The 22,996-nt window shown below is 41.9% G+C and overlaps 1 protein-coding gene across 1 annotated transcript in view; it reads left to right on the top strand.

Moving 5' to 3' along the window:
• The first annotated feature begins 17,582 nt into the window (after positions 1-17,582).
• LOC137325208 (MOB kinase activator 3C-like) overlaps positions 17,583-22,996 on the top strand; it is a 62,496-nt gene continuing 57,082 nt past the window's right edge. Inside the window, exon 1 of the mRNA XM_067990048.1 lies at positions 17,583-17,901. The gene's annotated coding sequence lies outside the window, so the exon portion shown is untranslated. The remainder of the gene's footprint in view (positions 17,902-22,996) is intronic.

The raw sequence follows: 22,996 nt of genomic DNA on the forward strand, positions 1-22,996 counted from the left end.
GTGCAATCTAGTTTTGATATATTCTAAACCTGCTGTTAAATGTAAAATTCATTACAGTTTGTGTATATGGGCTATGATAGTTAACATAAGGTGAGACACCTTAAATTATTCTTGTGTGACTGCAATACAGCAAAGAAGTTGATTGGTGGAAGTTAGATCTGAAGACTCAATGGGAACACATTATGTAGATCTCAAGTGAGAACTCAATAAGTGAGTTACACATACATTTCAAAAATGGATTGGGTTTCCACAATAAAGGAAGTCTTATTGAGATTGTCATATAAAAACAGATTTTTGCTGCATTTGCAGTTTTACTGAAATGTCACTTGCAAACCTAGTAATGCAGAGCTTCTAAATTTTTCTTAATCTGCTGCTTTTGCTTAATTAAATGGGTTTAAGAGTTCTGTGGAATTTTGCCACATATGGAATCTTTTAGGCACAATTCCTGTATCTAGAGAGATTTGGAAAATTATGACTATCATTTGATAAAGTACCACAAATTGGCTTGTTAGCAAATTTAAAGCCCTTGGAATTAAAGGGACAGTGGCATCATGAATACAAAATTGGCCGGGGACAGAAAGCAGAGAGTAGTGATGAATGGTTGTTTTTCAGACTGGAGGGAAGTATACAGTGGTATTCCCTAGGGGTCAGTATTAGGACCACTGCTCTTTTTGATACATATTAAAGATCTGGACTTGGGTATAGAGGGTATAATTTCAAAGTTTGCAGTTGACATGAAACTTGGAAGTGTAGTAAACAATGTGGAGGGTAATAACAGACTTCAGGAGGACATAGACAGACTGGTGAAACAGGCAGACACATTGCAGATGAAATTTAATGCAGAGAAGTATGAAGTGATGCATTTTGGTAGAAAGACTGAGGAGAGGCAATATAAACTAAATGGTACAATTTTAAAGGAGGTGCAGGAACGGAGACCTGGGGATGTATGTACACAAATCTTTGAAAGAGGCAAGGCAAGTTGCAATGGTTATTAAAAAAGCATCTGGGATCCTGGGGTTTATTAATAAAGGCATAGAGTACAAAAGCAAGGAAGTTATGCTAAACCTTTATAAAACACTGGTTAGGCCTCAGCTGGAATATTGTGTTCAATTCTGGGCACCACACTTTAGGAAAAATGTCAAGGCCTTAGTGTGCAGAAGAGATTTACTAGAATGGTGCCAAGGATGAGGGACTTCATTTATGTGGAGAAGCTGGGGTTGTTTGCCTTAAAACAGAGAAGGTTAAGGGGAGATTTGATAGAGGTGTTCAAAATCATGAAATGTTTTGACAGAGTAAATAAGAAGAAACTGTTTCCAGAGACACAAAAGTCAGTAACCAGAGGACACAAATTTAAGGTGATCGGCAAAAGAGCCAGTGGCGACATGAGGAAACATTTTTTTACGCAGCGAGTTGTAATGATCTGGAAGGGTAGTGGAAGCAGATTCAATAGTAACTTTCAAAAGGGAATTGGATAAATACTTGAAGGGAAAACATTTACAGGGCTAAGGGGAAAGAGCAGGGCAATGGGACTAATTGGAGAGCTCTTCCAAAGTGCAGACAGCTTCCTGTGCTGTACCATACTATGATAAAAGAACGATGAGCAAAAACACACTGTGAGCTGTCTGTTGAAGGGCACAGCATTAAATGGAACTTGACCCTGCAGCAATTGTGGAAATGAATGCTCATTGCTGTTTACAAAACATTCATATAGTTTTTACTGTGATATTATGAACATATCTGCAATTTCCTTATCTATTTTAATATTCTGGGATGGAAACAAAGCTAGGTGGGAAAGTAAGCTGTGAGGAGGACACAAAGAGTCTGCAAAGGGATATTCACAGATTAAGTGAGTGGGCAAGAAGGTGGCAGATGGAGTATAATGTGGGGAAATGTGAGGTTGTTCACTTCGGTAGGAAAACGGAATATTTTTTAAATGATTCAAAACTATTAAATGTTGGTGTTCAGAGGGATTTGGGTGTCCTTGTACAAGAAACACAAAGTTAGCATGCAGGTACAGCAAGCAATTAAGAAGTCAAATGGCATGTTGGCCTTTATTGCAAGGGGGTTGAAATACAAGAGTAAGGAAGTCTTACTACAGTTGTACAGGGCTTTGGTGAGACCTCACCTGGAATACTGCATATAGTTTTGGTCTCCTTATCTAAGGAAAGATATACTTGCCTTAGAGGTGGTGCAACAAAGGTTCACCAGATTAATTCCTGGGATGAGAGGAGAGTTTGAGTAGAATGGGCCTATACTCTCTGGAGTTTAGAAGAATGAGAAGTGATCTCATTGAAACATATAAGATTCTGAGGGGGCTTGACAGGATAGATGCTGAGAGGTTGTTTCCGCTGGCTGGAGAGTCTAGAACTAGGGGGCATAGTCGCAGGATAAGAGGTTGGCCATGTAAGGCTGAGATAAGGAGGAATTTCTTCGCTCAGGGGGTTGTGAATCTTTGGAATTCTCTACAACAGAGGGCAGTGGATGTTGAGTATATTCAAGGCTGAGATAGATTTTTGGACTCTAGGAGAATCAAAGGATATGGGGATCGGGCAGGAAAGTGGAGTTGAGGTAGAAGATCAGCCATGATCTAATTGAATGGCGGATCAAGCTCGAGGGGCTGTATGGTTTACTCCTGCTCCTATTTCTTATGTCCTTATGAAACCATTAGGTTCTGGAGATTTGTGTATCTTAAGTAGCATTATTTTCTCCGTTAACATTTTTTACTTGTATTAAATCAACTAAATTCTTCCCCTTATTTTTAGGTTCCCATGTACCACAGGTATTTTGTCAGCTTACTCTATTGTGAAAACAGATACAACGTACTCATTTAACAAGTCTGCCATTTCCTTATTGTCTCGCATACATCAGTCTTTAATGGGCCCATGTTGCCCTCTACACCCTATCTTAATATATTTATAAAGAACTTTTGCTGTTAGCTTTGATATCCCTTGAAAGTTTTTTTCATATTCCCTTTTTGCTCCTTGTTACTTTATTTGTATTCCTTTATTGCTTTTTATAGCTCTTCCACCCCACTGAATTTCCACTTTTCCTTGCATTTGTATAAGCCTTTTCTTTTAGCTTGATACTGTCTCTTTACCTCATTTGTTGACCATACACAAGTGGAGTTTTTGCCTTTTAGGGGATGTACTGGTTTTGTATTGTACCAAATACTTCTTTGCATACTTCCCACTGTTTGCCAGTAGGTTCACCCGTTTACAGGTCAGCCCAGTTTACTGTCGTCATTTCATTTTTTATCCCTTCAAAATTTGCTTTAATTATAAAACCTAGGTTTGTGACTTCTCCCTCTCAAATCTAATATCAAATTCAGTCATACTATGTTCACTATTTCCCTTACCATCAGATTGTTGATTAATTCTGGTTTGTTACTCATCACTAAATCTAATGTGGTCTGTTCCCTGGTGGGTTCTAAAACATATTGTCCTAGAAAACTGTCCCGAATATTAGAAATTCATTGCCTTTACTACTTGAACTTTTCTGCTCCCAGTCTATGTGAAAATTAAAATCTCCTATTATAACCACATTGTTTGTTTTTTTTGCTTCTTGCATCCCTGATCTCTATATTTATACATTCCTCCACTACATCATTACTATTAAGAAGCTTGTACACAACTCCTGCCCCAGTATTGCATCCTTTGCTGTTTCTTTAACTCCACCCTTGGTATTTCCATTGCCTGATGACCCTTACTAAAATCCCTTCTTTCCACTGTTGAAATTGTGTTGTTTATCACCTACTTTCCCAATCTAAAGATCCTATAGCCTGGAATATTTAACAATCAATCATGCCCAGCTTGTAGCCAGGTCCCTGTAATGGCTACGTCACCATACTCTTTAAGGTGAATTTGTGGATCAAAGAGCATAAATTTAAATTAGTGAAAAGTAACTATCACTAAGTCACTAAAAGTAGCAACACAGGTTAATAAGGCCATAAAAAAGGCAAACCAAGCACTGGGCTTCATTTCTAGAGGGATAGAATTGAAAAGCAGAGAAGTTATGTTAAACTTGTATAGAACCTTGGTTAGACCACACTTGGAGTAGTGTGCACAGTTCTGGTCTCCATATTATAAAAAGGATATAGAGCCATTGGAAAAGGTACAAAAAAGATTCACAAAGATGATACCAGAACTGAGATGATATACTTATCAGGAAAGACTGAAAAGGCTGTGATTCTTTTCTCTAGGAAAGAGAAGGCTGAGGGTCTTTAAGATAATGAAAGGGTTTGATAGGGTAGATGTAGAGAAAATATTTCCACTAGTGAAGGAGTCCAAAACTAGAGATAATCAATGTAAGATAGTTACTAATAAATCCAATAAGAATTTAGGAGAAACTTCTTTACCCAATGAGTGGTAAGAATGTGGAACGTGCTACCACAAGGAATAGTTGAGGCAAATAGCATGGATGCATTTAAGGGGAAGCTAGATAAGCACATGAGGGAGAAAGGTTTGCTGATAGGGTTCGATGAAGTAGGGACGGAGGAAGCTCGTGTGGAGCATAATCGCTGGATAGACCAGTTGGTCCAAATGGCCTGTTTCTGCACTGTAGATTCAGTGTAACTCAATGTATCTTTAAAATATATATACTGGAAATATTTTCTTTACTGAAAGGATAATAGTCTTCCTCAGAAGGTAGTAGAATCAAAAACATTAGGGTGTTCAAAATGCAGCTGAATGCTAGGCCGGGGAAACTGGAATACTACAGGTATCAGCTCAGATGGTCCGAATGGTCTTTTCTCATTTTAACTTTTTCTTCAAGTGTATAAACTGCACGCTTACTGATGTTAATTACATAGATCAATGAGAGTCTAACTCATTAGTAAGCATGGAAGTGTGCATTTTTTTTTCCTTGCAAATGATTTAGTATTTTCCTTGCTTAGGATCCCTTGCATTTCTGTCCTGCAATCTTACCAGGTAGATAGCACCAATGGAAAAAGATTCATCTCTCTCTATCTTATCTCTGTCTGACTGTTCTATTATTGATGTATCTGTCTCAGTTTTATCCAGCTTTAATTAAATCACTCCTCTAATTAGAGTTTATATTCTCTATGGTCGTCTTGTTCCAAAGGGGAGCAGAACTATTAATCGCTGAATGCTCACTTCTCATTGCAGAGCCTCTTTTTCTAGAATTACCAAGTACTGGTCTCTGTTAAGGTGTCTGTTAGGTTTAGATTTTTTTTCTATCACTTTCAATTAGTTATATATTTTTGAGAGAATGTCTAAGCTTGAGCTGGCTGCTAAGAGGTGTGCAGTAATGGACCCGGAATGACTCACCTGTCGATTTTCCTTCTCCCCCCACCCCCGCCACCCCTTCCCTGTGCAGAAGCACCTGTCATGCTGGTGGGAGAAATAGATGGAAATGCAGGAGTTCTCACGTTTTAAACCAATTGGTTCTCTTGTACCAGCCTGCAAGATAGGCATTGATCCAGAGAAAAGTAATCTGCTTTAATGCTTCTTAAAACCTATTATGAAAGCTATTTAGTAAAAGATACAGATACAGTTTCTCTGTATATTTTAACATGCAGCAAGCAGAAGACTGATGCTTGTTAACTGCTGGGTCTGGAGGTAAGCCAAGGATAAAAGCTGCTAAAGTCAACTCTATTTGAATGCATAAATCTTAATATACGGAGCATGAATAAAGCCCGAACACCAAGAAGGCACAGGCAGGAACATAACACGTGTAAATATGAACCTTTAGCAACCTCACATCTCGGATAAATTGATGAATTTTCAAAGCCCAATTTGTCAACTTGTATTCACAGATTTAAACTACAGTATATACTGTTGAAACTAATTTTGATGTCATTTTTAAACTGTAAAATTAGCAATTTCTGAACGTTAGTGATTGAAAGATGCACTATTACTAAAAGTAAAATGTCACACTTGTAAAATATGTGAAAAGAGCAGTCAATCATACATAATTATTCAAATGGTTAGAGAATATCTTTAGGAAAATAAAATCAAAAGCAATAAATATCTCTTGCAGATGTAGCCAGATTACGTAGAAGATCTGAAATAAAAACAGAAAATGCTGGAAATGCAAAGTAGGGCAGTCAGCATATAGGGATAAATAATCAAAAAAATGTCAAATCTCTCTGGTATCTTAACAAGGCGGCACAGACTCAAGCTCAGCAGAGTGAACATCTTTACACAGAGGGTGGTAAATATTGGAACAGATTGTCTGTGGAAGCAGTGGAAATAGATAGTGTCAGCAATAACTACAGAGAATTTGATAGCTATTTGGCAGAGAAAGTGACTGAGGAGTACAAGAATTAAAATAGTGAACAGCAGGGGGTTCATGTTTTAATCTTCCTGGGCCACATCGCTGCATACCATAATCCTCCAGAGCCACATATAAAACTTAAACCCATGTTCCTCTTGAGTTGCCTATACCAACGGATCTTGTTATTCTGTTTTAGGATTTACCAATGAGGCAACAGTGCTGAAAACAACCTTTTTAAAAATTTCCAAATTCAAACAGGAAAAATAAGAAATATAAACGCAAATAGGATTGGGTTGGATTGTCAGGGTTCAGGGCGGCACGTGATCTCAGGGTTACAGATTGGTGCATGTTGTTTTTTGAACTTTGAACCAACCAGATGGCCTGCAGTTGTCTCTTCCAGTTCCACACATTCCTATGTTCCTTTGTATCGAATAGGCCGCTGTTTGGATGAAAAAGAAGGAAGATGAAGTTTAAGATGTAATATTTATGCTACTGACTATTCCAATGCTCTCCTGGCCAGCCTTCCACCTTTTGTAAACTTCAGCTCATCCAAAACTCTGCTGCCCACATCTTAACTCGCACCGAGTCCCATTCACCCATCGCCCCTGTGCTCATAGACCAACACTGGCTCCTGATCCGGCAATGCCTCGATTTTAAAATTCTCACCCTTGAATGCAAATCTCTCCATTGCCTTGTCCCTCCCTATCTTTAACCTTCTCCAGCCCTACAACCCTCTGAGATCTAGGTGTTCCTCCAATTTTGGCCTCTTGTGCATCCCTGATTTCCATCGCCCCACCATTGGCGGCCATGCTTTCAGCTATCTAGGCCCTTAGCTCTGGAAATCTCTCCCCAAACCTCTGCCTCTCCATCTCTCTCTCCTCCTTTATCCTGCTCCTTAAAACCTACATCTTTGATGAAACTTTTGATCACCTGTCCTAATATCTCTTTATGTGGCTCGGTGTCAAATTCTGTTTGATAATGCTCTGTGAAGTGCTTGGGACATTTTATTGCATTAAAGGTGCTATAGAAATGCAAGTTGTTTGTTGTACTGGTGCAAGAATACAACAAAATTCTTCCATTGCAATCCATATTGATATATGGAGTGCAGCACTTAACCACATCAGCACATGATGAATCTGCAAAGCTCTGTTGGAAAAATGCATTTGGTTTTCAAAGATCCGTTGAACTTATTAAGTCTGCAATTAGTAGTTTAGTTTGTAATTGCTGCCAAAGTCACTGGATTGTTATTATTTATCTTCAAGAAAGAACTTCCAGCTTGATTAAGAATTCATTCAGAGGCACGAAGAGCTGTGAAATGATAATTGCTGCAATTCTCAAACACACTGATTTACAGTTCATAGCTAACACAGGAAGGAAACACATCACAGCGGAAAGCATTCAAGACAAGTAATTTTAGAATCAATGAAACAATCCCTCTGAGCTTCCGGTTAAAGTGTAACGAGAACTATAATTGGCCCCAAATCGCCTGACATTTATGTTTAAGCCATCTTGGAAACAGGTATTTATTACTTTCTGACCTTAATGTATGTACCATTGCTGGGGTTGTGTGTAGGAGCAGGTTCACCAATGAAGAGAAGCAGAATATAAAGAGTTTAGTGAAAAACAGTGAGGATTTTAAAAGGCAGTCCATATTGATAGATTGATAAACATCTCCTTATGATTATTAGATCTCTGCAGTTTTGTAAACGTATCAGGAGTTTGAGTTACTACATTGAAATAACTTTTTTTTAATATTCGTTCATGGGATGGGGGCGTCGCTGGTGAGGACGGCATTTATTGCCCATCCCTAATTGCCCTCGAGAAGGTGGTGGTGAGCCGCCTTCTTGAACCGCTGCAGTCCATGTGGTCACGGTTCTCCCACAGTGCTGTTAGGTAGGGAGTTCCAGGATTTTGACCCAGCGACGATGAAGGAATGGCAATATATTTCCAAGTCGGGATGGTGTGTGACTTGGAGGGGAACGTGCAGGTGGTGTTGTTTCCATGTGCCTGCTGCCCTTGTCCTTCTAGGTGGTAGAGGTCGCGGGGTTGGGAGGTGCTGTCGAAGAAGCCTTGGCGAGTTGCTGCAGTGCATCCTGTGGATGGTACACACTGCAACCACAGCGCGCCGGTGGTGAAGGGATTGATCGTTTAGGGTGGTGGATGGGGTGCCAGTCAAGCGGGCTGCTTTGTCCTGGATGGTGTCGAGCTTCTTGAGTGTTGTTGGAGCTGCACTCATCCAAGCAAGTGGAGAGTATTCCATCACACTCCTGACTTGTGCCTTGTAGATGGTGGAAAGGCTTTGGGGAGTCAGGAGGTGAGTCACTCGCCGCAGAATACCCAGCCTCTGACCTCCTCTCGTAGCCACAGTATTTATAGGGCTGGTCCAGTTAAGTTTCCTGTCAATGGTGACCCCCAGGATGTTGATGGTGGGGGATTCTGCAATGGTAATGCCGTTGAATGTCAAGGGGAGGTGGTTAGACTCTCTCTTGTTGGAGATGGTCATTGCCTGGCACTTGTCTGGCGCGAATGTTACTTGCCATTTATGAGCCCAAGCCTGGATGTTGTCCAGGTCTTGCTGCATGCGGGCTCGGACTGCTTCACTAATTTGAGGGGTTGCGAATGGAACTGAACACTGTGCAATCATCAGCGAGCATCCCCATTTCTGACCTTATGATGGAGGGAAGGTCATTGATGAAGCAGCTAAAGATGGTTGGGCCTAGGACAATGCCCTGAGGAACTCCTGCAGCAATGTCCTGGGGCTGAGATGATTGGCCTCCAACAACCACTACCATCTTCCTTTGTGCTAGGTATGACTCCAGCCACTGGAGAGTATTCCCCCTGATTCCCATTGACTTCAATTTTACTCGGGCTCCTTGGTGCCACACTCGGTCAAATGCTGCCTTGATGTCAAGGGCAGTCACTCTCACCTCACTTCTGGAATTCAGCTCTTTTGTCCATGTTTGGACCAAGGCTGTAATGAGGTCTGGAGCCGAGTGGTCTTGGTGGAACCCAAACTGAGCATCGGTGAGCAGGTTATTGGTGAGTAAGTGCCGCTTGATAGCACTGTCGACGACACCTTCCATCACTTTGCTGATGATTGAGAGTAGACTGATGGGGCGGTAATTGGCCGGATTGGATTTGTCCTGCTTTTTGTGGACAGGGCATACCTGGGCAATTTTCCACATTGTCGGGTAGATGCCGGTGTTGTCGCTGTACTGGAACAGCTTGGCTAGAGGCGCAGCTAGTTCTGGAGCACAAGTCTTCAGCACTACAGCCGGGATTTTGTCGGGGCCCATAGCCTTTGCTATATCCAGTGCACTCAGCCGTTTCTTGATATCATGTGGAGTGAATCGAATTGGCTGAAGACTGGCTTCTGTGATGGTGGGGATATCGGGAGGAGGCCGAGATGGATCATCCACTTGGCACTTCTGGCTGAAGATGGTTGCAAACGCTTCAGCCTTGTCTTTTGCACTCACGTGCTGGACTCCACCATCATTGAGGATGGGGATGTTTGCAGAACCTCCTCCTCCTCCCGTTAGTTGTTTAATTGTCCACCACCGTTCACGACTGGATGTGGCAGGACTGCAGAGCTTTGATCTGATCTGTTGGTTGTGGTAATCGCTTAGCTGTCTATAGCATGTTGCTTCCGCTGTTTAGCACGCATGTAGTCCTGAGTTGTCGCTTCACCAGGTTGGCACCTCATTTTTAGGTATGCCTGGTGCTGCTCCTGGCATGCTCTTCTGCACTCCTCATTGAGCAAGGGTTGATCCCCTGGCTTGTTGGTAAGGGTAGAGTGAGGAATATGCCGGGCCATGAGGTTACAGATTGTGCTGGAATACAATTCTGCTGCTGATGGCCCACAGTGCCTCATGGATGCCCAGTTTTGAGCTGCTAGATCTGTTCTGAATCTATCCCATTTAGCACGGTGGTAGTGCCACACAACACATTGGATGGTGTCCTCAGGTGAGGACGGGACTTCATCTCCACGAGGGCTGTGCGGTGGTCACTCCTACCAATACTTTCATGGACAGATGCATTTGCGACAGGTAGATTGGTGAGGACGAGGGCAAGTAAGTTTTTCCCTCGTGTTGGTTTGCTCACCACCTGCCGCAGGCCCAGTCTGGCATCTATGTCCTTCAGGACTCGGCCAGCTCGGTCAGTAGTGGTGCTATCGAGCCACTCTTGGTGATGGACATTGAAGTCCCCCACCCAGAGTACATTTTGTGCCCTTGCTACCCTCATTGCTGTTCAACATGGAGGAGGACTGATTCATTAGCTGAGGGAGGACAGTAGATGGTAATCAGCAGGAGCTTTCCTTGCCCATGTTTGACCTGATGCTATGAGATTTCATTGGGTCCGGGGTCAATGTTGAGGACTCCCAGGGCCACTCCCTCCTGACTGTATATCACTGTACCAGCACCTCTGGTCAGTCTGTCCTGCCGGTGGGACAGGACATACCCAGGGATGGAGATGGAAGAGTCTGGGATGTTGGCTGAAAGGTATGATTCTGTGAGTCTGTTGCTTGACTAGTCTGTGGGACAGCTCTCCCAATTTTGGCACAAGTTCCCAGATGTTAGTGAGGCGGACTTTGCAGGGTCGACTGGGCTTGGTTTGCCTTTGTCGTGTCCCGTGCCTAGTGGTTCGATGCTGGGTGGTCGATCTGGTTTTATTCTTATTGTGACTTTTTTTAAGCGAGATTTTACAACTGAGTGGCTTGCTCGGCCATTTCAGAATCATCCACATTGCTGTGGGTCCAGAGTCACATATAGGCCAGACCGGGTAAGGACGGCAGGTTTCCTGAACCAGATGGGTTTTTACAACAATCCGGTAGTTTTATGGCCACCATTACTAATACTAGTATTTTAATTCCAGATTTTATTTAATTGAATTCATATTTCCGCAGCTGCTGTGGTGGGATTTGAACTCATGACTCTGGATTACTAGTCCAGTAACATAACCACTATGCTATCATACCCTTTTCTTCTTTAATACCTCACTTTTCGGGCCAAAATGTAAACAGTGAAGGTGGCGCACCCCCAATATAACAAACAGCAGAGTGGAGGGAGGTAGGTCATATCATGATTTCCCCCACAGCATGCTCCCAATCTGGTCTGTTGTGTTAAGAAAGGGCAGAACTGAGGGCAGTCACTTCCCTACAGGGTGGTAAAATGGGAGGATCTGACGTTTTTGGGATGAGAAGAGGAGGAGATATTCTTAACATCTTCTAGGTATTTACCTCAAGAATAATATCAGCAGCGGCCGAGGAGCTGCTTCTCCTGCCTCACCTCATAGCCAAGAAATGATGTTGACTGAGGAGCAGACCTAAAGAAATGGATAAAAATATATATTTTTTGAAAATGGGAATTTTTATAAAGAGCTTGAGCGGGAGTAAAAGCAAGGTAGTAATAGTTATGATTGATTAAAAATACAGTAAAGGAGTCAAGAAACTATGAATTTAAACATCCTGCAGCTGTTTCTAGAAGCTCCCTCTTCAATGTTCAATTTGGTGTTTCTGAGTATTCACAGTTGTCATGACCAGTAGAAGATGTGAGATTGAGAGTCAGTGAGTGAGGCAGTCTGGGAGGCAACGGCCTCTATGCTTCGTTCTTGTTGAAGAGGGACTCATTTATCTTACACATGCAGCCACTTCCTGTCTACGACTCACCTCCTGTTCTGTGATTAACCTGCCATATAAAAAAAAACTTTTATTCACTTGTTCATTCTGAAAAATGTCTGAAACATTTTGTTTTCTGCAGATCCTAGCGTGCTTTAAATTGTATTGGTAAATGTTCTGAAATGGCTGTTTTCTAATCTATTATTTTCAACAGCTCAGTGGGCAAACAGTCCATGCTGCCATTGTTCTGATTTTTGGACTCTCACAAAATATTTGCCTTGTGCTTAGTACCAAGGACCACTCTGTGAGCAAGCTCTCACTCTATATGAACCAAAATATGACATTATATAAATAATATCTAACACTGTAGCATTGCTCAGGGTTAGGCTAGTCCTAATTACTGCAATATGCTCACTGGAAATAGCATAGGCCTTCCTATATTATCCCAGTCTTTGAATAATGGAAAAATAATCATCATGTGAAACTAAATCTTAGGCTATAATCAATAAATCAGGTTTATTAAAATTAAAAATTAAGTAGCAAAAGGTCAATACAGCAGATTTCATTAGATTACAACATTTAGTTACGCATACGAATTACAAATTAAGAGCAGGAGTAGGCCAATCGGCCCCTTGAGCCTGCTCTGCCATTTGATAAGATCGTGGCTGATCTGATAGTGACCACAACCCTATTTTCTCATCTATCTACTATAATCTTTGACTCCCTTGTTAATCAGGAATCTATCTAACTCAGCCTTAAAAATATTCAATGACCCTGCCTCCACCGCTCTCTGGGGAAGGGAGTTCCACAGACTCACGACCCTCTGAGAGAAATAGTTTCTCCTCATCTCTGTCTTAAATGGGAGACCCCTTATTTTTAAACTGTGGCCCCTAGTTCTAGTCTCTCCCACAAGGGGAAACATCCTCTCAGTTGCAATGCCTCGATTCACAAAATAATAAAAGTTGCATTGCTTCACTATATCATAATACATATATCCCCATGGAACCTTCACTGGTTCATTTTTACATTGATGGAACAAGAAAAACTGCTAAACTGGCAAAAGCTGCCAAATATATTTCTCTGCCTGGGCAAGGAGCTGTCGATAAACACTTATCTCAGAGACAAGGGAGATATTTCACAATGAAGTAAAGTTATCAATTATAGTAGGGTTGAAAGATACAAAACTGGTGCTTTGAGCCTGTTTGCAGTCATCCATCCCCTGTTCAGGACAAAACCAAATTGTGAGTGCCTGATGAGATTACCCTTCTTGCAAAAGAGCCACACAAAATGATAGGCTAACAACCTGCCAGATTCAATAAATGGATAACTAAGCAGATAGTTATGAGGGAGTGCTCGGGGTAAGTGTCAACACTAACAATTTTGTAATGAAAATGTAGGGATCATTTGTCTCATTGGAACAGTCTATAAATGGTTTGACTCTAGAGATAAATGAATGTGCAATTCCCAAACTGAGTGTGGTGTTCTTTTAAGATAACTTATTTTAACCATCAAAATTCCTTAAAGAAAGCAAAAAAGAAGCCATGGACAAAATACTCCATTTTTGTCACAATCATGAACAATTATTTTCAATGAGTGCTGCCCATTTTCATTTTTGCACCAAATTCCTCCCTCACCCTCTGCTGAAGGCATTAATTCCCTTCTGAGATCCAATGTAAGGAATCTTACAACACCAGGTTATAGTCCAACAGTTTTATTTGAAAATCACAAGCTTTCGGAGCTTACCTCCTTCGTCAGGTATTGGTGCCCTTGGTACTTTGCCTAAGTGATCATTGTTCATGTGTCAGCCTTGACAGTAATTGTTGGCAGCCTATTTGGGATTATAAAAGTCTTTGTGGGAGTATCAAAGCCAAACCTGATCCTTTCCTCACCCAAGGACTATACTGTTCCAACCGGAGTCACTGGATAGGGGTCATAACGGAGAACTCGAGCTGATTTTCCCTCCTAGCCTGCGGCGCTGAGACCATTTGACGTATTCCCATTGCTACCCCAGCTGAGATTACTTTACTCAGGACAGACCAGGCACTGAATCTGGGACCTTCCCACCCTGAATGGCTCAGTTACTAAACAAATAAACTCACTGAGCTACTGTGGGAGCTAAATTATAGCGTCTTCATCAAAAACTGTTATTGTCTGTTTATAAATAAATGTGGTGACTTGGGTCAAACCAAAATACATTATTTTGTTATTGTGATATCATTAAACAAAAGTGATGGCAGCTTCCCTGCACCCCATTCAAGCAAATAATATTTGCCCAACACTTTTACATGAAAACAGTGCTCCTCAGAAGAAAAGAAATTGGGAAACTTTGTGCTCCAGGTAAAGGCTATCAATTAGATAATAAAATATTTTCTCAGTTTGTGTTCAGAACCAGCATCAAGCAAGTAATGCGTTAGATCCCTCTCCCCTGCTCCACCAAGCTTTCCCAGGTCAAATATCAGCACAGATTAGATTCACAAATCTTCACAAACACAAACTTTCACAGTCTACCCAAAACATTTATTAGAACACTAGTTGATCTCCCTTGGTGTTGCACTTGGTAACTCAGAGGATACGGTCACTCTATTACCTGTCTGCTGTTTTTGTGTTGCTGTTTTCTGAGTCACAGCTGTGTCACTATCTCTGGCTCTCGCTCTCCTGCTTCTCTCCCTTTTACGCTTTTTGGAAATTGAACTAACATTAAATGAAGAAAGACTCTCTCTCTCTCTCTCTCTGTCACTGCCATTCTTTCTGACCCGAGTCTCTCTCTTCCTTAGCTTAATACACTTTGTGAGTTTAAGGAACACAAAACAAAAGCTACAACAGTACACTGCCATTTTCAAAATTCTCTTTCCCATACACACGCACAGGCCCCGGTTTTCGAATCAAATTGCGGGTGTGTTGGGGGCAGGGGGATGGGGGCTCTGAAAATCGGGGAAATCCCGAGCGGGTGAGGAAGCCGGCTCCAACCCGCCAACTTCCAGGTTCCCCGCAGATGCACCTGTCTGTGCGTGGGCTTCATGAATCCGGAAGTCCTGCCGAGACGATAGTTAAAGAACCAAATGTGCCTCATTGAGGTACTTACAGTACTTTATTTCTGACGTCATAGATAGTCAAAACGATTTTAAACTTACCTGGGCGGCTTTCCCATGCCTTCCAATTCACATCTGGTGAAACCAGGCATGAAGGGCCGGATCAGGCAAAAATAAACAAAATAAATTTAGAAGGTTCAATCGGTTAATCCCGGGGATGAGGGGGTGGACATATGAGGAGAGGTTGAGGTTGAGTAGATTGGGACTGTACTCATTGGAGTTCAGAAGAATGAGAGGCGATCTTATTGAAATATATAAGATTGTGAAGGGGCTTGATCGGGTGGATGCGGTAAGGATGTTCCCAAGGATGGGTGAAACTAGAACTAGGGGGCATAATCTTAGAATAAGGGGCTGCTCTTTCAACACTGAGATGAGGAGAAACTTCTTCACTCAGAGGGTGGTAGGTCTGTGGAATTTGCTGCCCCAGGAAGCTGTGGAAGCTACATCATTAAATAAATTTAAAACAGAAATCGACAGTTTCCTAGAAGTAAAGGGAATTAGGGATTACGGGGAGCGGGCAGGAAATTGGACATGATTTTAGATTTGAGGTTAGGACCAGATCAGCCATGATCTTATTGAATGGCGGAGCAGGCTCGAGGGGCCGATTGGCCTACTCCTGCTCCTATTTCTTATGTTCTTATGTTCTTATGTAAATCAAAAACCATTGCATAAAGTTAAAAAACAAAATAAACCTACCTTTCCACCCTGCTCTGATGTCCGATGTCTCCCTCTCCGATGTCCCCCTCAGCCCCCAATGTCTCCCTCTCCGATGTCCCCCTCAGCCCCCAATGTCTCCCTCTCCGATGTCCCTCTCAGCCCTCAATGTCTCCCTCTCCGATGTCCCCCTCAGCCCCCAATGTCTCCCTCTCCGATGTCCCCCTCAGCCCCCATTGTCTCCCTCTCCAATCTCCACCTCTCCCACCCCCTGATGTCTCCATCTCCGATTTCCCCCCCTCATCCCACCAATGTCTCCCTCTCTTGATCTCCCCCTCTCCCCCCATGTCCCTCTCCGATCTCCCCCTCTCCCCCCTGATCTTTCATTCTACGCCCCGATCTTCCACTCTTCCCCCCCCCCCCCCTGATCTGCCACTCTCCCCCCACCGATCTTCAGTGCCCTCCACTCACTGTTCCAGCACCGGATGAAGTCTCACTCTCTCTCTTCCACCCCCCACCCCCGGCGTTGCAGCTCCTATCGTCAGCCAGCCTGTCAATCAGGCTGGCTGCCGGGCACGAAACTGGGAAACAACTTTAATCACCATCAATGACATCGCGATTGCTTTGGAAAAGGTAAGTTTTTTTTATTCGGGTTTGCCAACCGCTGCCAACCCCCACCATTTCAAAATTGAACCCAGAGCCTCTCTATTAAAAAATATATTCAATATGCACTTTACCTCAGCAGAAAGTGTTAGAAGCTAAAGAAAAATATTCCATCCTGAGAAATACATTGTATGTGCTCAGACAGCACAATCCAAATTCAATACATAGACTCACAGCTCTGGGTAAAAATATCTGCCTGGAATTTCCAAGGGAATTCTCCAGTGGGATATTGGTAGAATTCCTGGAGAATCTGTGTAAATGACTAAAAAATTAGGCCATTTCTTCATGACGTCCACGGATCTCCCACCAAAGTTACAAGATGGGGAGAATCCTGTGAAAATTCAGGGCTATCAAGTCGAAGCCCAGGCTTTAGGTAGAGGTTGAGGTCTCCAAGTAAAAAAATTAATAAAGATATTAAAAGGCAAAAATACAATCCAATAGATAAATTTAATTGTTATCGTGAAATATATATATTTTAAAATTTTGTTTAAATCTTTTGTTTAATTTTGATAGATTTTTGTTAGGCAAGGGTATTAAGGATTACAGAACCAAGATGGATAAATGGATTTAAAATACAGATCAGCCATGATCCAATTGAATGGTGGAACAGGCTCAAGTGGCTGAATGGCCTACTCCTTATTTTGGAGTTACTGAAAAAAAAATGTTCCAGAAAGCATTTGGAACGATTTGTGGGAACATGGTGGCCAGACTGCACAACTTCATTGACGAGTTTATATTGGCACAAACTGTTATAAATGTGGACTTAGGAATTTCTAGTAGGAAAAAGCTGACACAAAAATTGTAACAAAAACGTGACAATGGGAAGGCAAGTTGTACGGACATGAAGTGCATGCAGAACTAAGGTTTGTAATAAGAGCAATTGTGGATTTTCCTGTGTCACACAAACATTACCAATGCATCTTTACATGTGTTACTGCTGGTGAGCATTTCAGCTACTGGTATTCAGTGAATGCACTGAGGGGAGGGTTGCATATACCTAAAGGATTGCCTTGGTGGGTGCACTTCCTCTTAGGTGGCAGTGGAATCAGTCTGTTTAGAGACTGATCATATGACTTGTATTAGTTTTCAAACTGCTCAGTATTTTCTAAACCACACATTAAGAAGCGGACTTGCTACGGGTGTGGCCCCTTATCCTCTGCTGCCCTGACATGCCTGTTGCAATGTTCAGCAGTTAAAGTGGATGAAAACGAAGAAGCTTTATAAATGACAATATATTTTAGCAGTTGTTTAAAAACTAAAGTAGTTGATGAAATCACGCCATTCCTTCCAGTTCCTTGACACTAAGTTCCTTTCAATGGAGTCAAACAAAACTAAGGAACTACCTCTTTAAATAATTTTTAAAAAATAAAGCCAAAAAAAATCAACAGATGTGATCGGGGGCTGTCTCAGGATGTGACATCATAAACAGGAAAGCAGGAGAGTAGCCCAGCTAGTTCTTATGTAACCCTCTCCTGTCTCAGCACTGTGTAAAATGCTAGACTGAATCTACAGAGGGCAAAACACCAAACCGTGGCTGTGTTAAATTGAGTCTATAACAATGCAAATCCCTCACAGCTGCAGCTTCCTGTAGCAACTGTGAAGATCCTGTGTGTAGAAGACAAATAAACACTTCTTAAAGTGATTGGGGTAAGTGTTCAAAGTTTCAATTCTTTTCAGACTGTCTTGGTACCAAACTCCTATTCTCTATCTGTTTTTTTAAACTTAAGAAAAAAATTGTACTGCAGATTTCAGCTCTGTGAATGTCAGCTGTTGGGAATCAACTATCCAGTGATCTGTGGTATGCATGCTAAACATAGAGGCAGCTGTTTTAGTAAGTTGACCACTGCAATGGAATTTAAACAACTTTTTTTTTTCTCATGTAAAGAGGAAAATTGGGGGAAAAAATGACCGGCTTAAAATAGTGACAAGCTGAGAATGCTATTTTTCTATGATTTTTAAAAAAGTAATGAGCTATTTCTCCACAATATCACAAACTGTTAAAATTGGATTTCTGCCCAAGGGCGACTCACAGACACAACACACTAGAGGAGACTGAATAGATAGGATGCAAAGCAACACACTATGGAACCCCCGATCTTCCATACTAGTTCAATGGTGCTATTTCACAAAAGTGTACCAAATATTATTAAAGTTTCTGTGTCTGGTTGATGAGATGTCATTATGCTGTAAAAATGAAAAATAAACTTGCCAGAATGCATTGATTCCTTTAATATGACATGTGTGAGCTGACATACTTCCTCACAAAGATCTTTTTGTAACTTAGGGTGTCTGTTAGTTTGACTGCTAAAGTCCTTAATCTAAACTCAAATTTAAAATACAACAACTTGCATTTATATAGCGCCTTTAACGTAGTAAAATGTCCCAAGGCACTTCACAGGAGCATTATCAGACAAAATTTGACACCGAGCAACATAAGGAGATATTAGGACAGGTGACCAAAAGCTTGGTCAAAGAGGTAGATTTTAAGGAATGCTTTAAAAGAGGAGAGAGAGGTGGAGAGGTTCAGGGAAGGAATTCCAGAGCTTAGGACCCAGGCAACTGAAGGCATGGCCACCAATGGTGGTGTGATGAAAATCGGCGATGCGCAAGAGACCAGAATTAGAGGAGCGCAGAGATCTCAAAGGGTTGTAGGGCTGGAGGAGATTATAGAGATAGGGAGGGGTGAGGCCATGGAGGGATTTGAAAACAAGGATGAGAATTTTAAAATCGAGGCGTTTCTGGACCGGAAGCCAATGTAGGTCAGCGAGCACAGGGGTGATGGGTAAATGGGACTTGGTGCGAGTTAGGATACGGGCAGCAGAGTTTCAGATGGGCTCAAGTTTATGGAGGGTGGAAGATGGGAGGCCAACTAGGAGAGCATTGGAATAGTCTAGTCTGGAGGTAACAAAGGCATGGTTGAGGGTTTCAGCAGTAGATGAGCAGGAGCAGAGGCAGAGGCAGAGGTGGAGACGAGCAATGCTACGGAGGTGGAAGTAGGCGGTCTTGGTGATGGAGAGAATATGTGGTCAGAAGCTCAGCTCAGGGTCAAATAGGATGCCAAGGTTGATACAGCCTCAGACAGCGGCCAGTGAGAGGAATGGAGTCAGTGGCTAGGGAACGGAGTTTGGATACAACTATCCTCAGGGCAAACCAACATTGTATTGGGGGCCTCAAATACACATTGGGCCCCTCATTTGCATATGCAAAGAGACTAACGCCTGTCTCAGACACGGGTCCTGGAAGCCTATTTTCTGTGTGCACCAATATGGCGAGCGGCACACTTCCAGGTGGCTTGAGCATTCGCTTCCTGCCCGCCATATTGGAGCCTTAGGTGCATGTTTAGCGCTTGAAAAACAGATGCAGCGCCATCAAATTTCTAGGCCTTTGAGTATGCCAGACTTTTGTACAAATAGACAAACTTGTTTTTGTTGATTTTGTTTGATGTTTTCATATTCTAAGTATCAAGTTGTTGAATATTAAATTATTAATAAAATATAACTTTAATATTGTTTAAAAACAATTTTGACCATAATTCCTCTAAGTCAACCACCCTGTTAAGTTGACCACTTTTGACAGGTACTTTTTAAAAAATTCGTTTATGGGATGTGGGCGTCGCTGGCGAGGCCGGCATTTATTGCTCATCCCTAATTGCCCTTGAGAAGGTGGTGGTGAGCCGCCTTCTTGAACCACTGCAGTCCGTGTGGTGAAGGTTCTCCCACAGTGCTGTTAGGAAGGGAGTTCCAGGATTTTGACCCAGCGACGATGAAGGCACGGCGATATATTTCCAAGTCGGGATGGTGTGTGACTTGGAAGGGAACGTGCCAGAAGAAATATGCATGTCAATTACAAATAGTTTACACCAAATAACTCTCTCATATTACAACTGCTGTAACTTACATCCATGGTGTTCATGAATGGTGCCATTGGTTTATTTAGTATGCTCTAATGAAATCTGTTAAGAGTAGTTTGGAAATTTTCATTTTCTATACTATGCTCATTTAATGTAGCAGTCAAGTCTAGGGGGATTACTTTATGTTCAGAGTATTTAATTTATAATGGAAAAATTATTATAGCGTGCTCAGAAGAATCTTGTTTTTTTAAAAAAAAGTTAATATTAACACATTCAGGGAAACCTTCTGACTTGTGTCTCCTTCCCAACCAAGTTGCTCTGTATGGCCCAGAGCAGTCCAATTGGTAGTAATGGGATTGGAGTCTAATCTAGAGTCATGGGACTCAGAGAAACCATGGGAAATAGAATGCCAAGAAGCTAGTGTAAGTTGCAGCCCTTTTGTTTCCAAGGAAGCTGTGCTGGATGCAAGGTCGAGTTCACTGCTGGAACAACCTAGCAGAATGGGTGACCTGACTCTAGAGTCTCCATTTTTCTTTAAAGTCAGATCAGATTCTTGTAAGCATATCCCTTAACAGAAATGTCCATTATTATATGTTCACTTAACAACAACAACTTGCATTTATATAGCGCCTTTAAAGTAGTAAAACTTCCCAAGGCGCTTCACAGGAGCATTAGCAAACAAAATTTGATGTTATGGCTATACTAGCAGAAGGATAGCAATGCAAATCCTGTTGGAATAATCTTGGTGTTAAACGTACTCCTTCAGGTTTGACCGACATTCTGCTTTAATACTTGCTTCTGCCAAAATTCTCCAGTGGTGCAAACTCAGCACTGGTGTCCCGACGGCCAACATGTTACCATGATAACGGAGCCTCTGCCCCAAAAAGAAAAGCTATTTTTCCCCTTTTTGACTGTTTTACTTTCACAATCCTATTGGTCCTGCTGGTCTGTTGGGTTTACAGTGTAAACAGGGCAAGTACACAACGCTCTCAACTTGGTTGGAGTTAAACTGCATTATGTAAATGGAGTTTAATCAGTTCTTTAAACTGACAAGTCATTAGAAAAATGTTTTTTTATTTCTAAATGAAATTTTTGTTGTTCAGCATATCTGCTCCTTACAAATGTGGGTATGAGACATCCAGAAAATCATGCTACACCTGGAAGGTAGACCATCAGTTCCTTTATTAAAAAGCGAAAATTGGGTAGTTCAGTGAATCAGCATTATGTCCTTTTACCCCTTGGAGCAGGATTCAGATGTTTTAGCAAATATTCAGTGGAATCTAAAATGAAACCAACCCCCAACAAAAAACTATTCTAAGCTCCTATCACTTAGTCTGCTTGTGAGCTATTTAAGACATGCCATGACTGTCCCTCTAAACCTTTGTGCCCACACTCTAGAGGTAACTTTGACTTTGTGGCGATAGTGTAAAATGGGCGATATTGGATCAGCTGCTCCTTGTACATTTCTCCCGATTTTCATTTCCATCGAGGGAGGGGGGGGATTGGAGGAAGTAGGATGTCTCTGAACTCAGTCCAAATTGGTGGAATGCCTCAATGAATTGTTTGGATGGGCAATTGCAGGGGGTTTATGAATTATGGGAAGGAGGGTTGGAGGGGGAGAGTGCCTCTGTGAAGGGGCAAGTGACAGTTGAGGTAGCTTTTGGGGAAGCTGGGTGTGTCTGGTTGATTTATTGAAAACTTAAATGTCACTTTATTTTCATTCAGAATCTATCAACTATAAAGTAAGCAAGTGTGTAAAACAGAATGTAACATTTTTAATGCAAAATGTCTTAATTTTTGGGGGAGCATTATCTCAGACCACTCCCCTCAAGAAATGCACTATTAGTTACCATGAAGGGGCTGGGAGGGATGCAAACATTTGGAAGGAATATGCACAATTCTAAACTTACTGGGGACACAAAATCCAGGAAGGGACTATTACTTAAATGGAAAGAAAATAATGTGCCAGGAATATAAAAGAGATCAGGTGGTCCTGATTGACAATAAAGTGAAGCTATCACAACAATGCCAGTGACAGTTAGTGAAGCAAATCAAATGTTGGGATGTAGTAAAGGGTTCACATTGAACCAAAATAGTGAGGCAATCCTGACCCTTTATAAATCATTGTTGCGGCCACACTTTGAATACTGTGTGCAGTTCTGGTCACCACGGTACAAAATGACATTACAACTATTGAAAGGATACAGAAGAGGACAACCAGAATGATTGAGGGGATCGAGGGATTAGATTATGAGGAGCGATTATGTAAATTGGGCATGTTCTCACTGGAAAGAAGGTTCAGAGGTGATACCATAGAAAGTTACGGCACAGAAGGAGGCCATTTGGCCCATTGTGTCCATGGTGGCTGAAAAAGAGCTATCCAGCTTAATCCCACTTTCCAGCACTTGGTCCATAGCCCTGTAGGTTACGACACTGCAAGTGCACATTCAAGTACTTTTTAAATGAGATGAGGGTTTCTGTCTCTACCACCCTTTCAGGCAGTGAGTTCCAGACCCCCACCACTCTCCTGCGTGAAAAAATTTCTCCTCAGCACCCATCTAATCCTTCTACCAATTACTTTAAATCTATGCCCCCTGGTCACTGACCCCTCTGCTAAGGGAAATAGATCCTCCCTATCTATTTTATCTAGTCCCGTCATAATTTTATATACCTCAAATAAATCACCTCTCAGCCTCCTTTGTTCCAAGGACAACAACCCCAGCCTATCCAATCTTTTCTCATAGCTAAAATTCTCCAGCCCTGCCAACATCCTTGTAAATCTCCTCTGTAACCACTCTAGTGCAATCACATCTCTCCTGTAATGTGGTGACCAAAACTGTATGCAGCACTCAGATGGTTGAATCTATGGTTGAATTTATACATATGGTTGCT

This window comes from Heptranchias perlo, chromosome 9, assembly GCF_035084215.1.
Source record: "Heptranchias perlo isolate sHepPer1 chromosome 9, sHepPer1.hap1, whole genome shotgun sequence".
NCBI lineage: Eukaryota > Metazoa > Chordata > Chondrichthyes > Hexanchiformes > Hexanchidae > Heptranchias > Heptranchias perlo.